The sequence below is a fragment of the Protopterus annectens genome, chromosome 6.part0 (assembly GCF_019279795.1).
Source record: "Protopterus annectens isolate FY-2018-M chromosome 6.part0, PAN1.0, whole genome shotgun sequence".
Lineage (NCBI taxonomy): Eukaryota > Metazoa > Chordata > Ceratodontiformes > Protopteridae > Protopterus > Protopterus annectens.
The window spans coordinates 1895352199-1895370142 of record NC_056737.1 but is presented as its reverse complement, the minus strand read 5'-3'; positions in this window follow the sequence as shown (position 1 = coordinate 1895370142).

Sequence of the window (17944 nt, the reverse complement as noted above, 5' to 3'; positions counted from 1 at the left end):
GAATATTTATTGACTGATATGTGCCTAGAACTCACCTGGTAACAAACTGTGACTTGGTAATAGAGGTAGAGTGTTATACAAGAATGGAGTAACAATTGAACACACATGCATGAGATTCATGCATGACAGAGATAGTAGCTGAACTGTGCATTAATACATGGAATGCAGGTGTAGACAATTAACCCCTAGTGGGTGGAACTATTTGTGATATGTACAAACCATATTGGAGTGCTGGGTTGGCTACCTGACCCATATACAGTTGCAGATGGCATATTTGCAGTCTACAGCTATTACAGTTTCATACTTGCCTGCAGCAGCGTAACTAAGATCAGGGATGAATATAGCTGGAATGCAATGGTTAACACAAGTCAATCCTGAGATATACACTATATACCTTGGGTCTATATTATAACATTCGAAGGTGTAAAACTTTGAATGTTATAATATCGAACCCACTACATTGAAGGATTAAAATAGCGAAGCCATGGAACATCAAATTCATACCTAGGGCAAGATTTCGATGGGCCATTCCGTGGCTTCACTATTTCTTTCACTGTGGTGCAATAGTTACCGACCTTAGGGTTAAGGTGCAGGTTAAGGTAAGTGGATAGGTAAGAATGTATGTATGGTGTAGTGTAGGGCTGGGTTTTGTTAACCGTATGTGTATGTATTAATTAGTTTGTGTTTAGTTACGTAGGGTAAGTGTGCGATAGTTACAGACCTTAAGGTTAGGGTGCAGGTTAAGATAAGTGGATATTTAAGAATGTATGTTTGGTTTAGTGTAGGGTTGGGTTTTGTTATCTGTATGTGTGTGTATTAGTTTGTTTGTGTATAGTTTTGTAGGGTAAGTCTGCGATAGTTACGGACCTTAGAGTTAGGATGTGGGTTAAGGTTAGTGGATAGATAGGAATGTATGTACTGTTTAATGTAGGGTTAGAAGTAGGGTTTTGTTAAGTGTATGTGTGTGGTTGATTTATTTTGGTGTGCTTGTGTTGTGTGTATGTTTCTCGGAGCAGCAAATTTTTTTCCCTGGGAAAAAAATTTGCTATTCTGAGTGTTCGATGTTGTCATATTTCAAAATTCCAAATTCAAGCTTATGGTGTTTGATATTTTGGAATTTTGAATATATGATATAGACCCTATACCTTGGCTATTCCTAATCTAGGTTCAGATCTTAGTGCAGAACAAATATCATAATGCATTATATCTTGTAGTACAGCTCCACATCCTCAGTTTAGCAAAACACTTCTTTATTAGCTAACCTTCAGTCATTTTTGTGGTATTATTCCCATTTTTACTTCACAGCAGTTTTACTACTCAATTTCATGACAAACAGCCCAAAATGCACACATATTGCACAACTCAGCTTTATTAGAGGTGACTCCGTGCAATGGTTGATATACATATAACAGTCTTTATTGACGAACACTTCATATAATGCAGGTATTGCAGTACAGCTGTAATTCCACAAGTAATGCAGTATAAACTTTATTTTGTTAACATTATGAATGCAGTTGAACTTTATTTCCCTAACATTATTCATGCAGTTGAACTTTATTTCCTTAACATAATTAATGCAGTAAAAACTTTATTTCCTTAAAATTATCAGGTATCATGCTTTCATCTTTATTGAACTGTACCTGCCATTACTCACTTATATCAGTCCATGTCTATGACCACATTCATTGCAGTACACTCAAAACATACTGACAGTTGCTAATGTACTCTTTCTTATTTATATGACTATAGATTGCATGATACATCTGTACTCAGCACACTTTTGGAGTAACCTGGCCAGGTGCATGCATGGCTTCCAGGTTGCGAGCTCTCTCCTCTGCAGCTGTGGGGAGAGAAACACACCATTATGCATACCTGTCTATCACACATGCAGATTAGTTATTGGTAAAAACAATGTTAGCAATACTTACAAACTTATGGGACATTGTCATCCTGGGCATCTTGGATCCAAGTGGCCAAGAGATTCCCCTTCCTACATTTCAGGTCATCAAAATAGTGATGCACCTGCTCACCTGTGCGGGGGATACTAGTTGCACTGGTGAGATCACATGCCAACCTGTCCCAGACCTCCAGTTTACATTCTGAACCTGATACTGGCCCTGCAGCAGCTGGATGTCATGGTCTTTTACAAGGAGTCCAACCATGACCTTGGACTGTAGAATGTCCCACCATTGTGCCAGGAAGCGGGAACCCTCTCCAACTCCTGCCATAGTCTCTGCCAAGATCAAACTCCAACAGATTCTGGCTGTATTCCCACCTGTTGCACTTAAATAAGGCTGTTTTCCTGCCCTTTGCCACCAATGGGCCATTTTTAAAAATGCAGCATTTTGCTTAGCACCACTCAAACCTGCTGAGTTCAGCTGAGCAGTGCTTAAACTGTCAATGCTTAGCAATGCTTAGCTGTGCACAAACCAGCTTAGCTTGGCTGAGCACTGCCCAAATGCAGTGCTTTGCACTTCTTAACAATGCAGAAACCAGCTAAGCACTGCTAAACCAATTCCTTGTTTAAGCAGTGCTTGGCTAGGCTTAGCTAGGCTTAGTGGAGCTTAGCTGGGTGCTGCACTGCAGGATTTCATTATACATTTCATAATTGTGTAATTGTAAAATAAATTCTTCATAAAATGTCTGTGCATACATACAATGTTCCATCAGGGGTTTAAAATACATCTCTTACATGTATTTGCAACATACATGCTTAATAACCTGTCTGTGTATTCATACAAAATTCAATCACGGCTTACTAGTACATCTCATAAATGTGTATTTTCACAATAATATTAATAACCTCTCTGTGTAATTACACACCTATTTAATAGGGATTTAAAATAACTCTCAGAATGTGTATTTACAAAATAACCAGCCCGGGTATTCAAACCCTGCACCTACTGCCATTAGAATTGCTGTTGTACTTTTATATATATATATATATATATATATATATATATATATATATATATCCACTAGTTTAAGCACCACTGAATACCGTGGCATGCTGCTCAAACCCACTCAGGTATGCTTAAATTTGACCTTTCTTTTTATAATTGAATCCATCTGGTTTCTATTTTTAGATGTTTGTCACATGTCCATTTCTAAGTGGTGTGCCATGCAAACACACACAAGCAAAAAATTAAACTATTAAAATTTTATTTTCAGTGCCATACACTGAATATTCAGCACTTTGACAGTGCAGGAGGTGTGTGACCCAACTCCGGACACTGTAACAAGCCCTCCCCCCACACTGATTCTCTAACCATGTTAATATGCAGGGCACAATGTCGAGGGGGAGCTGCAGACACAGCCAGGGTACCTTCTGTGAAGGACTTCCACTATTCCTACACGGATTTTAATAATATCCCAGGATAATCTTAAAATGCAGTATATCCCTTTTTGCAGGTTAAATAGGCAAACTATTAAAGAAACACTGAAACAAATTTAAGAGAATTCTCTTTAAGCTATTTATGCAAAAACAAAATTAAATAAGTTTGACATGTTACTGCAGTCAAATTTTGTCTGTATGTTTTAAGTATAAAAAAATAGACTATCAGTTTTTTGAAGAGAAACTTTAACATTTCAAGTTTATTTTATTGTACAAGAACAATGCTTATTAGCTGGGTATAAACAAGCGTTTATTTACTGTTTTAGATGTAGCAATAATGACAAAACATCTTAGACATTTTAATGTTTCTTATGCTATTATGGATGCTTGGACAACTTATTGAGAGAATTGTATAATATAGACTACAGCATTCCAAATAATAAAAAGGTATCCCTGTGTGTAAATGCAATTGGTACCACATGCAGACTCAGACTTTCACTGTTTGGGAACACAGTGAATATATAGTCAAAATACTTTTAATAGATTGTAAAGACTGTACAGATGTATTTGATTCAAGAAAATAGAAATGCAAGAAAGCTGACTAATTTCTGCAAAATGTGGCAGAACTGCAGAGAGCAGCTGAGGTGTTTCTGTTTGCACAATGACAGGAAGGAGTATCTCAGAGAAAGATCTCTAGGTGACACATGCTTTGAAAATGTACAAAACAACTCCTTGATAAGAAAAAATTCCACTTATATGTGCATTATGCATACCAGAATGAATAAAAACAGGAGACAAAGGTACATTACTATTACAGCAGGATGCCGCTAACTGTGCTGCTAATAGAAGAAATTGTAACACTCCTACAAATTATCTTTACTGGGGGCACAGTGTAGTATAAAATGTAATCATATTAATTTAATCAAAAGGAGTGTAAAATATTCCATAAAAGGGCCATACAAAGACATTGTGCAACTATAAGAAATGGCATAAATATAATTCACAATGTAAAACATGAATCAAAATGTGTGTACTAAGAGTGCCATGGCATATAGGGATACATACCTAAATGCAGCCCAGACTACCTAGGTTTGATTACCAGCTCAGGGGTTTGAGGTGCTGACATGGAGGGATGGACATGCCTGTCTGTGGGGAGGACATTTGTCTAGGCATTCCATGTGAGGAGGCATGGTCAATAGAAGGAGTACCCTTCAGCTATAAGACAGATGATTAGGGAGGAGGTTCCAAGGGGTAGGTCATAAATGAAAAAATCCTGCACTGAAAACAGTCAGCACCATGACCCCCCAGATGCCTTCTGTTTCATTTCTGGCTGCTGCCTTATAACAGAGATAGCCCAAGGGCTGTACAAAAAGCTGGTTGAACTGGAAGTTGATGAGTGACTGGAGTAAGCCAGAAGGAATGAAACAGAAGAGGAACTACGTGTGTATGCATGTGTGTGTGTGTGTGTGTGTGTGTGTGTGTGTGTGTGTGTGTGTGTGTGTGTGTGTGTGTGTGTGTGTGTGCAAAATAGCAGATCCAAAAAGTAGTGATGAGTATAATAAAAACGGATTCTCAGGTGATAAATAAATGACTTGGTATGTTGATAACTGTATAGACTGAACCAAAATGATAAAAAAATGGAATCACTTTACAAGTGTCAGGAGAAACAATCAAGACAAACTTTGATATATGATTTACTTTGGTAATTATTTCTATGCAACACCATAAAAATATTTTTTCATATATACTGATGAATGAGTCAGAAGTGCTTCCAAAAACTTATGCAGAGGAGAAAGTATATCAAATGTGCAAAATAAGTATACATAGCCAAAGACAGTGACATTTGAACATGTCTGGACTGCAGCAGCTTTGTTACAGTGATGTTCATATGCAGCAATACTGAGCCCATTACACAAACATCTTTTGCTGCAGCTATCGACTTGTTTTTCATTTATTGGTGTAGACAAAGTCACAGATGTAGACATAAAGATGATGGAACATCAAAAAGTGAATCATAAGAAAATGAGGTAGGCAGTTTTGCTTGGATCACTGGTTAAAATGGAGTTTTATGATGATTCCTAATTTGCATTTTAGTTTTGCACTACAAACAAAGAAATAAACAATATTTAATGATGAAAATGACTTTGTTTTATTTTATCTGTAGTTCTTCCATTTGACAACTTGATGTCAGTATTACTGTATGGATAAACTACACCCAATGTTATGGTTGAATTATTGATCTAGATGATGAGTCTTATGTATTTTACCAATTGTATATGAAAGATAAGTTTATTATATTCAAATTTCTTTGTGTTTTATTTCAAAAATATTTGACATAATGTGGTGACTTTTTTGCCTTACATGAATCAATTCTTATTTTGTGCTGATTGATTTGTGGACAACTTGGCATAATGGTTAAGGTCTACATAATGATTATGGTCTTTGCCTCCCATGCACAAGATACAAAGTTCAATCCTGACCTCTGACCGATGCCTGTTTAGAGTTTGCACATTCCCCTGTGTCTCTGTGGATTTTCTCCCATGTCTGAAAAACATGCTGAGTATTTACATCTCAAACTCCTCAAAGAATGTTGCTGTGAGCAGAAGCATAGACTTACATGGTGCCCTATGGGGGAAGAGCTTTATAGACCAACCACTTTGGGCATCTACTGTGGTGTATGCTATCCTCACAATAACAGAATATGTACCACAGATTATGTGCCATGGCAGGGATAACTACTAGGCAGTGCAAAAGATGGATCTAGATGATAGACTAATGTTGCATTGCAAATAGGCATGGGTATTTGCCAGTGATAAGTGGGTTGAGGACAAGTCCTTCTATGATCTTTGCCAGGGACCCATTCTAACTGTGGGAGAGTTATCTGTATCCCTACTTGCCACTGTGTGTCACTATAGCCACTGGTGTTCAGTTGCCTAGCTTAGGTTACCTGTGATACCTCTGTTGAATGAAACCTGTATGTAAAGCCAATCAGCCTGACAAAATGAACTAAGAATTGCTATGCTCAATGTAGGTTCAGAATGGAGCTTGGATGTGGATGAAATGATGGTAAGCAGGAGGCTGGACATCCTATATATCCAGGAGAGAAGATGGAAGGGCAGAACAGCAAAGACATTTGGCTTGGGATCCACAGTCTACTACTCAGGAGGAGGACAACTTAGAACTGGTGTGGGAATTGTGGTCAGGGAGAGGCTTTAGAGGACAGTGAAGGACATCATTAGAATTAGTGACAGACTCATGGCAATCAGACTACAGCCTAATGACAGAGCAGTATTCATAATCTCAGCCTAAAGCCCACAACAGGGTCAGGATAGTGAGAAAAAGAGTGCATTCAGACAGTGGTTGCAGGACCAACTAGATAAAGCAGGACAGCACAAACTGGTGTTGAATGACTTGAATGCACATATCGGGACAGCAAAACTGGATATGAGGACTGACTGGATAAACATGGATGGAACAATAGGAATAAAGAAGATGCCATCCTAGACTTCTATCAGGTAAATGGCTTGACAGTAGCCAACACATGGTTCAGAAAGAGAGACAGTAACAAGATCACATACAAGAGTGGCCAACTTGCAACTCAGGTAGTAAGGAAAGGGGAGTGAGGTAGCAACGGTGATCAGAAATTCATCCCCAGTGAAACAGTAGGCCCACAGCATTGCCACAATTTTTTGCAAGCAGTGGTAAGAGAAGACTTGAAGGTCAACAGAGACCAGGTTGAAGACCTGGAAGTTGCCTTGAGAGAAAGCACAGCATTTCAAGGAATTACTTATCTCCCTAGCACCTCAAGAAGAAGTGGAACTAGGTGGAGTTGAATAAGAATGGCAGTGCCTCAAAACAGCATGTGTCAGGATCAGAGAACATATATATGGCTGAGCCAGGTATAGAAACAGGGTACAGAAAGAAAGCTGGTAGGAAAATGCAGAAGGCAAAGAAGTCATTAAAAGAAAGGAGGACAGGAAATAGTGGGAGATAGAAAAGACAGAATCTAGGAAGGAATACTGGTTGGCTAGCAAAGAGTCTAATAAAGGAGTTGCAATAGCAAAGAACAAGGCATCACAGTCACTCTAGTAGCTTCTGGAAAGTCAGTTAGTAGATAGCAGAAGGAAAATCAAGTTGCAAGGCAAAGACAGAAAGATAAAAATGATAGTCAGACACCCTTCATAATGGATACCATCAACAACCTGCTGACAGGACATCAAAGGAAGATGCAAAGAGTACTTTCAGCAGCTTCTGAATGAAGAAAACCTCACAGAGCTGTAGTGCCCCAGACACAGCTTATAATGAAAGAAGCGGAGGAGCCCACTGCAGAAGAAATAAGAACAGCACTGAAGAAAATGAAGTGAAGGAAAGCAGCAGGCTCAGATAAGGTCTCAGCAGATATGATAAAGATGCTGAGTGAGACAGAGGAGAAATGGCTCCTGAGGGTACACATAGCAGTGTGGAGCGAAAGGTATATCCCAGATGACTGGAGAATAAGCATACTGTTGCCATTGTTCAGAACAATGGAGACATGCACAGCTATGGGAAGTACAGAGGTATTAGTCTCATGTTGCACTGCTTGAAAATTCTGGATAGGGTGATTGATAAATGAATACATAGAGTAGTAGAAAGTAAGATGACAGATGAGCAGTTCAGACTCAGAGCAGGATGCAGTACAACCAACAGTGAGACAGATAGTTGAGAAGAAGCTAGAGATGAGGAAATAATCCAACTGGGCATTCTTAGACTTGGAGAAAACATATAAAGGTCTCAAGAAAGCTGATTTAGGCAGTCCTTCAGTGGTTCAAAGGCCCAGAACCATTGATAGAAATAGTGCAAGCTATGTACAAGGACCCAGTGACTCAAGTACCAGCAGTGTTTGATCTCAAAGAGGGTTTCACTGTGGGAGTGGGTGTGCATCAGGATTCAGCTCTGAGCCCACTGCAATTCATACTAGTGATGGACTACATTACCAAATAGGTTGGAGGTGACAGATCAACAAAGTTGCTGTATGCAGACAATGTGGCATTACAGGTGGACCAGACTCTGAGCAGGAACTTCAGCAAAGAATAGGGGAATGCAATGCAAAACAGATAGCACAGTTGTTGAAACTGAGTACAGATAAGACAGCTGTAATGGTAGTAAATAGAAAAAATCAGAAGAAGCTGAGAGCTGAGACAGAAGGGAAAATAGTGGGACAGGTTAACATCTTTAAGTATCTGGGATGGCTGTTTGAGAAGAATGGAAGACTGAATGAGAAGATCTAAGATAGAATCAGAGGGGATGCAGCCAAATGGCACAGAGTGTTAGATGCAGCATATGACAGAAGACTGCCAAAGAAGCAGAAAAGTAATTTGTACAAAACAGTGGTGTGAACAGTACTACTGTATGGTACAGAAACCTGGAGGAAAGGCAGAGCAGTAGAAGAAGTTAGAAGTGATGGAGATGAAGTCCCTAAAATGCGTGGTAGGATGCACACTGTGGAACAAATAAACAAATGATGACATAAGAGCAAAAGCCAAAGTAGCTCTGATTGCAGAAAAGATTAAAGAGAACAGATTACTGTGGTTCTGGTAAAGAAGATTTAGGACAGACAGGAAAAAGGCAAGAGAAAACAATGGCATCCAGTAAAGAGGTGGATGGATTGTGTGACAGAAGACCTGTGACAGTCAGGCATGACTGCCGAGGAAGACAGGAGAGTGATGTTGAAGAAAGAGAAATTGTGACAGCTGACATGACAGCTCACCTCTGTAGAAAAAGGAAAAAAGGGGGTTAATGATGATGATAATGGCCTGTTGACAGCCAATGTTTTTCATTTAAATTTGCTGGTAATTTCCCATGACAATGGAAAACCATTTGGTGAAACCCAGGCTGGCCTTTTGTGGGACACGTACCATTAAAGTTTTAGATAAATGCTCTCTGTATGGTTCAAGCATGCTGGATTTTTCATTGTTGTGTTTATACATATTTATATATATATATATATATATATATATATATATATATATATATATATATATAGATGTGTGTGTGTGTGTGTAATAGCTATATATATATATATATATATATATATATATATATACACACATATATATATATATATATATATATATATATATATATACAGATATAGATATTAAATGCAGTTCCAAGTTTTCTTGCACAAACCCTTAAATCACACATTAATGATTGACATTTAGAGTGCTTCTGACTTTTGTAGAAATGCTAAGCATAGTACTTGAGTATTGCTGTTCTCGTAGCTATCACTTTTGAAATTCAGAGTTGCATGCACACTGTATCCCCTGTTATAACCTGTTGCTCGAATGTTAGAATATGAAATAGGATTTGCACTCGTGTAAAGCTGGTAACTAAAAAATTGCATGTCTAGAAACAAAAGTAAATAAATGTGTCACAAATTGCTTAAGCACCACACTACATAGCAATTTATGCAACAATAAATCTAACCCAGTACTTGGAATTCAGGCTACCACAAACAGTCTAGTATTTTAATAACTGAAATGTGGGATTAAATACTAAAGATGGAGCAACAGATGCTGTATAAGTGTCTGAAATGAGTTTTTTAACCGTACTGGTATTTAATAATTGACAAGCATTGTGAAACAAACCTTAGTTTGCTGTGCATTCTTGTAATTCAGTCCACTGAGTGGCGCAGTGGTTGTGCTGCTGCCTTCCAGAAAGAGGTTATCTGGTTTGATTCTTAGCTGGGGTGCCTTCTCTGCAGAGTTTGTATATCCCTTGTTTGTTTGGGTTTCCGCTCATGTTGCAAAGACATACATATGGACTGTTTGTCCCTGGGCCTCTGCTGAAGATTGGCTTTGTTCCAAGTTGGACTTTCCTGGTAAATAAATAAAATGATTTTCATAGATTATCTGCCACTTTAGGTCCATAGTTCTAGCAAGACTGGTGACACTATTCCTGGCTGCAGCCTTAGCTTGGAATACTTTCTTCTCCCTGGGATAGATGAAAAGGCAAAACATCACTCATCACAACTCCTGATGAGCTTCTCCTTGTCTGTGTTTATTAATTACAACCATGTCTCTTGTGTTACATTGATGGCTTCATCCCATTGTGCCAGGGAACAGCAACTGTATAAATTTCTGCATTGCTATTGTTATTATTCCTTTTGTTGTTATGGTCAGAGCAGCACTCACTCTCATATCCAGAGTTTGTCTTACTCCTTTTCTAAGTCACAATATTAAACTTCAATCTGCCAGTTCAATCAATGACAACACCACAGTGTTATAACAACAGTACAATAAGGAAGTGATACCCTGTGTAATTTGTGTAATTTGCTATATTTTTATCGATCAGTAAAGTTACAGCATATGTGTGCACGCACTCACACATACACACACACACACACACACACACACACACACACACACATATTTACACACATACAAAAGCACAAGCACATACACACACACACACACACACAATGAGTGCGCATGAATGTGTGTCTGTCTGTCTTCTTTCTGTGTGTGTAGGCATATGAGTAAGTGAGTGTGTATACGTGTGTGTGTTGAGTTTCAAAATTGGTGGTCTGAAGATGTGATAGACAGTATCTTATAGCAATGCCTAATTATGCTAAGGATGATAAGACCAATAGTGTAATAACAGCTGTTTTGACATTGTATGCACATGTAACTGCAGTACAAGATTTAAAGCTGGAAGGTAAGTGTCAAAGGAGAATCATGCACACCATGCCTGCAAGAAGTTTTGTACAATACCTGATCTTCCTGTTCTCTCTCTCTCTTTCTCTCTATCACTTTTTTCCTTGTTCCTTCAATCAGCATGAAAAAAAAAATGGAACAATGTGTTAAATGTGTTACTGTGTTTTAAACATTTTCCATTTCAACTAATAGGTGAAGTGTGAATAGACTAGGGCTGGAACAAGATATTTTGTGTAAGCTACTGAAACGAGTCTGAAGTTTAATAAATCCATGCTGGAGTTTAATAATTAATAGAAGCATTGAGAATCTTTGAAATATTTTAAGAAGTGTAAATAATGCATTATTTTTAAAATGTAATGGTCTTAAAAGCAATTCAGAAAGTATTTGTGTTTATATGCATACTTATATTTAAACGAATGCACGCATGCACATACATAAGCAATTACGCACACACACACACACACACACACACACACACACACACACACACACACACACACACACACACACACACACACACACACACACACACACACACACACACACACACAATCTCTGCAGGAGTAGCCAAATTTATATTGCACAGTGCATGAATACTGCACAAGCACATATAACAAGAAATCATGGCATTTCTGATATGCTTCTAATATTATACCCTAAACAAGACATTTAGTACAAAGAATATGTCCAGATAAAATCAGTTTAGCTAGCAGATCTAGGAGACTCTCTCTCTGATACCCTTCGTGTGGGAGGAATAAAGACGCCTTGTTGAAGCTTCAAGTAGTTTATTCAGTTAAGCAGGTAGATGGACAAGTGTTCTTGTTCTAACACTCATCCATCTACCTACTTAACTGAATAAACTACTTGAAGCTTCAACAATGGGTCTTTATTCCTCCCACAGGGAGGGCATCAGCGAGAGAGAGAGAGAGAGAGAGAGAGACCCTTGATCTGCTAGCTAAACTGATTTTATCTGGACAAATCCCTTTGCAATCTGTTTCTTGTTAGTCCTGTCACCCTTTGGGTCACAGATGGGATACCAGACTTGATTCGACCCTTCTGGATTACCTCTGTTTTCTAAATAAGAAATTTAGTACATAGCTACAATGAAGCAGATATGTGAATCGTTGGCTTGTTTTGTGACTGGTGAACAACAACTCAGCAGCAAGGCAGTGCATTTACTGAATGGACATTTACTACTGCCATTCACTTATTTGCAGATAATCCTAGTTTCTATAAATCTGATTTAATTAAAAGCAAAGAAGAATGATATCAGTGAAGGCTGCTACTTTTGAATGCTAGAAGTTTAAATATCAAAGCAGAGAATCAAAACATTCAGTTTCCAAGAGTACACTAAAATCTGCATTAGCAAAAAAAAAAAAAAAAAAAAAAAAAAAATTGTGACAACGTGTTTGTTCCACAGACTACAAAGTACTATATTGTTCCCAGAAAACCTTATAGGTGGTATAACAGAATTACTGCCTTTGTAGACACTGATCTCAAACTCATGCTCCAACCTACACAAACAGGGACAAAGTTACTGTCAGGCAGGCAGTTAATAAAAACAATGAAGATATTAACTATAGGCCTGCTGCAACCCCCTTCTGTAACTCCCTGTTGGTACAAAGAGCTCATATTGAAATTATAGGGTATAAACTTAGTAGATATAGGAATATCACACAGAAACTTCAGTTATCCAAATATTGACTGGTCCAACTAATGTTCAAACAAAGGACAATGACATTTTAAACATCATATTCAGTAACATTTCCCTTCTCCTGTTACCAAATCAGACCATAACACATTTATAGTTAGACTGAAAGCTCATAAATACAAACAAATCAAAATGTTGAGCATTTTTCAAATGGTTTCTCTGAAAAAAATAAGAATTTAATAGTTCCCTGTCAGTAACTATGAGATTTATTATTCATCAGGGATACATGAACAACAGCTGAGGGAACAGATTAATTCTATTATAAAATGAATGATTGTATAGTCATATCAGTTTCAATAAGATACAAACATACTGTGACATTTTTAGACGAGTTTTAAAAACAATGGTTTTTACAGCAGAAAAATTAAACATTATAACATGTAAGAAAATACATAACATGTAATAAAATGCTAAAACTAAATACTGCAAAATCCAAAGAACTTGATATAAAGTAAGAAAAAATAAGGCTTACTTCACCTACAGCAGATAAATACAAAATCAGTTGTAAATTTGATATTTGATAATGAAGGCTAGCCAATGCCTTCTGACACCAAATATATATCCAAAGCACTAGCTCAAAAATATGGCAATAATTAGAAAATACAGGGAAAAGAATTGCAACATACGGACAATATAACACAAACACAATGTAGTTTGAAAGCAGCTTTGAATAAAATCAACAACACTAGCACTGTGGGATGCAACAATATTCCAAGGGCCTTCTTTTTAAATTCAAAAATAAGATTGCCAGACATATTAAAATACTTATGACACATACATGAAATGTGTATGGCTCAGAAGTGTATTGACAATTGCAATTCTTTTACGCACAAAATAAAGGTCAGTTCAGATATGGGTACATATTAGTACACTAGTTTAACATGCATACTATATAAAGGAATGAGAAGGGTTACTATGGATTTGTAATAGAAGGAAACTGTAAACATCTTTCACTTACATTCAGGTCAGTACAGGTTCACGAAAAGAAGATTATGCTGGGTAAATCTGGAGGCGTCATTTAAACAACTGCAGCTATAAGTGAGGGCTTGATAGTCACACAGCCTATCTAAATTCAAGAAAAATCACGAGATTTTTCCATAAATGGATGTACTGGATAAGCTGTAACATTTAAAAACTAGTTGTTACAGAATTAGATAACAGCTTTAAATTCCAAGACTTGTATATGAGAGCCCAGAGACAGCTAGGGTAAATATGTAAAAATGGGGACTTAAACATTTTAAAATTGTGATTGCTTTATCTCAGAGTATTCTTTTCTTTTCTTTTCTTTTTCTTTTTTTTCTTTTTGCGGTGTGGTACCCTTAGTCTTATATACTAAGTTTCTCTCTGTTTAGTTTCTTCAAGTCTTGTGGGTTTTCTAGTACCAGGAATGGACCCCATTCCTAAGTCAAGGTATGACTGAAGTTCATGAAATTAGTATTGATTCAATCTTTGATGTTAGCCAGTTTTTGCAGCATCTGCAGCGTGTCCAGTAATGACTCCTTCCACAATTCGTACAGAGTTACATGTATTGGTAACATATCTAAGTATGATTGTAAATTATTTATAATAAGACCATTTGCTACTACTACTACCAGAACTGTCTCAGTATCTTTCTTCCACATTGCTCTCATTTCTGCCTGCAAATCCTGATATTTTATGACTTTGTGTCTCTCTGTATGCAAGACACTCTAGTTACTGGGTGTAGTGATTTCAACAATGAATGCAACTTTTGTCTTCTTTTCATGGAATACTATATCTGGTTTTCTCGTGTCTATTTTTTCAACTGTTGGTAACAGATGATCCCATGTGATGCAAACTTCATTATTTTCTATGATGCTTTGTGGCTCAAGATTCCAGTGTTTTTCAGCTCCGTCAATATTATAATGTTTGCACAACCCCCAGTACAACAGTCTTGCCACATTATTATGCCTTTCAGTATTAGTATATCACAACCAGCAACAAGATGTGTGACTGTTTCCACTTCTGTTTTACAAAATCTGCATTTGTCTGTTTCTCCCACATGTTCAATGGACTTTGTAAACCAATGTGTATGTAGTCCACCAATATTAACATTTCATCTTTTAGTTTCAATTCACCTCTCCTTAACCATTCCTGCATTCAAACCTGATCAACATGATATTTGTTTGAGGAGTTTTCTATACTTGCAACTATAATTATGCATTTTCCACATTTCTTGCCTTCTCATTTGATCCTTCACCTTATTTTCGTTTTTCTTTTTTTTTTTTGGCACATTCAGTTGCTGCCTGATTTTTATCTACTTCTGGTTTGATTTCCATTTCCGCTTGATGCCGATATGCTTCTGCTAGACTAAGAAGGGCAGTTTTCTCCTCATGTTTCAAAACTTTTGCTATGTTTGGGTCTTGTGAGGTCAGCAGATATGTATGCAATCCCATGATTGCAGATCTATACATGTAATCAATTTCAAAAAGGCTCATCCCTCCTTCAGAATGAGGAGTATATAATCTTGATATGCCCTGATTTTTATAAATCATTTGATGAGCATGAAGCATCCTTCTTGTTTTCTTGTCTAATCTATCCAACATGTTTTGGGGTCAGTCATCTCCCTCTTCCTCAAGATCATTTATATCACATTCTTGTCCCAAACTATTGTTTTCTTGGTGCTGCAGCTTTCTTGCATTTAAGGTTGCTTTTACATATTTACCAAAACCAAATGACATTCTTATATCATCTGAAAAAGATTTGACTACTTGCAGTTGTACTTTCAGTTCCTCATCTGATGAGCTATGAAGTTTTAAATCATTGACAAAGAGAAGATGAGAAGTCTTTACACTTTGTTGCTTTCTGGGAGCCAAATTATAGCCATGAACTAATCTGTTAATCCGACATATTAATGGGTTAAGTGCAAGGCAAAAGAGCAACGGTGACACAGAGTCACCCTGGAATATCCCTCTTTAGATTTTTATCCCTGCAGTAAGAATTTGCCCTTTATCATGGCTTAACTGCAAAGTAGTTTGCCACTGTTTCATGGTTGCTGTCATGTAGTTTATCAGTGTAGGGTGTATCTTATACATTTTTAAGCACTCTTTTATCCATGAATGCAGGATACTGTCAAATGTTTTTTTGTAGTCTATCCATGTTCTTCCTCTATTTACAGTTCTCCACAATGACTTTATTTAACAATAAATGATCCTTTGTTTCGTATGGCTTTCTTTTATTGCCCTTTTGCTCTATTGCCATAATTGAGTTTTCTTCTAAATGACTATAAACTCTGTCATCATAATTTCCGCTCTAACAAATTTAGAAAATTGATAGAAAAGCAGGTTTTGCATTAGCATGAACTTTTCTGAAGGAAATGATGTCTGAAACTGAACTATATGTCATTATTTTCTGATTCCAACCCTCAATGATTTGCCAATGATTTTTCAGAAAACCACAATTTTATGAGGAACATAATAAAAATATGAGGCAAAAATCTGTACAGTTGAGTGGTATGGTGTGAGCATGGTTTTTCCTGTTGTTAGCCAGGCTGGTATCTGTTCAGGGTGCACACATAAATACTTCTTATTCATAGCTAATTCTTCATGCAAAGATATTAATACTTTTAGCCAGAAGTTAGGTACTACATCTGGCCTGGGGATTTCCAGTTACAGGCTTTTCTTAACTTTGTTTCAATCTCTCTGGCCGTTACTTCATCCCATTTCATATCCTATGCATTTCAACTTCTTATTTTTTCTTTTACTTCTCTATCCATTTAGCATCTTTGTTATGTTCCACAGGATCTTCATAAATACTTCTCCAGAATGTAACAATTTCTTCCTTTTTTTGGTGGTCTTTCATTTCCTTTTACCTTGTTACCAATTCTCAATAAATTGCTTATTCTGTACTTTTCCTTTATATTTATCTGTGTATCTTGGAAGTTTTTCTGCCTCTGCTGATATATTTAGTTTATTATCTGCAATAGTGTATTATAAATCCTGATCCTTTATAATACTGCACATTGCTTTTATCACATCTATCTTTCTCAATATTTTTGCTGATCTGTTCCCTCTTCTATACCCTTCTCATAGTGACACTTCTTGTCTTAATTGCTTTATAGTTTTCTCTATTTGATACTTCCACGATGGCATTCAATTTGCCCCCATCTTTTCCCTTACAACCTTGTTTTCTTGTGGTAGGACTTTATCTGTTATTGAGTCAGATGCACAGTAATGTATCCGATTTACTTCTGTTATGTTGCATAAATCTCTGTGGACAGTCCTAATTACTGTGTTCATTTATTTTATCAAACTTCTAATTTTTGGGGTTTTATTGACCTTCTGCAGCCTATTTCTTTCATTGATCTTAATATGTCTATCCATCTTTATTAAATCTCTTAGATCATTTTCTTCTAAACTGAGGGCACATTCTTTGTTCACCATTTCCTGCGGGCATTCTATAGAAACTTCCAAAGCTTCTTCCTATGACATGCTCTCTTCAGTTTCACCCTGTGTCATCCATTGCTCTTTCATATGGGAACTCACTGGACTATCACTGTATGGCATTGTCTGTGTCAGAGTTGCCACAGTTTCCTGTTCTTTCTCTTGCTGTATATCTCTAACTGAACCTTTGTACTGGTTTCTATGGGAGGCTCCAAAATATCTTCATATGTCAACTATTATAACTGATATATCAACTATGTATAAGGCCTCTCTTTTTTTTTAATTTCTCCAAATCTTTTGGGTTTCTAATACCATGATGGGAATGCACCCCATTCCTAAGTCAAAGTGCAATTTAAGTTCATGGTATTGGTATTGTTTCAATCTTTGATATCAACCAGAAGTGCTCTTTGCAGCACCTACAATGTGCCCAGTAATGACTCCTTCTGCAATTCATATGGGGTTACATGTGTTGGTAACATATCTAAATACAATTGTAGATTATTTTTATAAGATCCATTGCTCCTACTACTATTGGAAATGTCTGGGTATCTTTCTTCCACACTGCTCTTGTTTCTGCCTGCAAATCCTGATACTTTGTAACTTTGTGTCTCTCTGTACACAAGACATTGTAGCCACTGGATGTGTCGATTTTAGTGATCACTGCTACTTTTGTCTTTTTTTCATGGACCACTATATCCAGTTTTCTAGCATTCATCTTTTGAACTGTTGGTAATGGGTGATCCCATGTGATGTAGACTTCATCATTTTCTATGATGCTTTGTGGCTCATGTTTCAAATGTTTTTC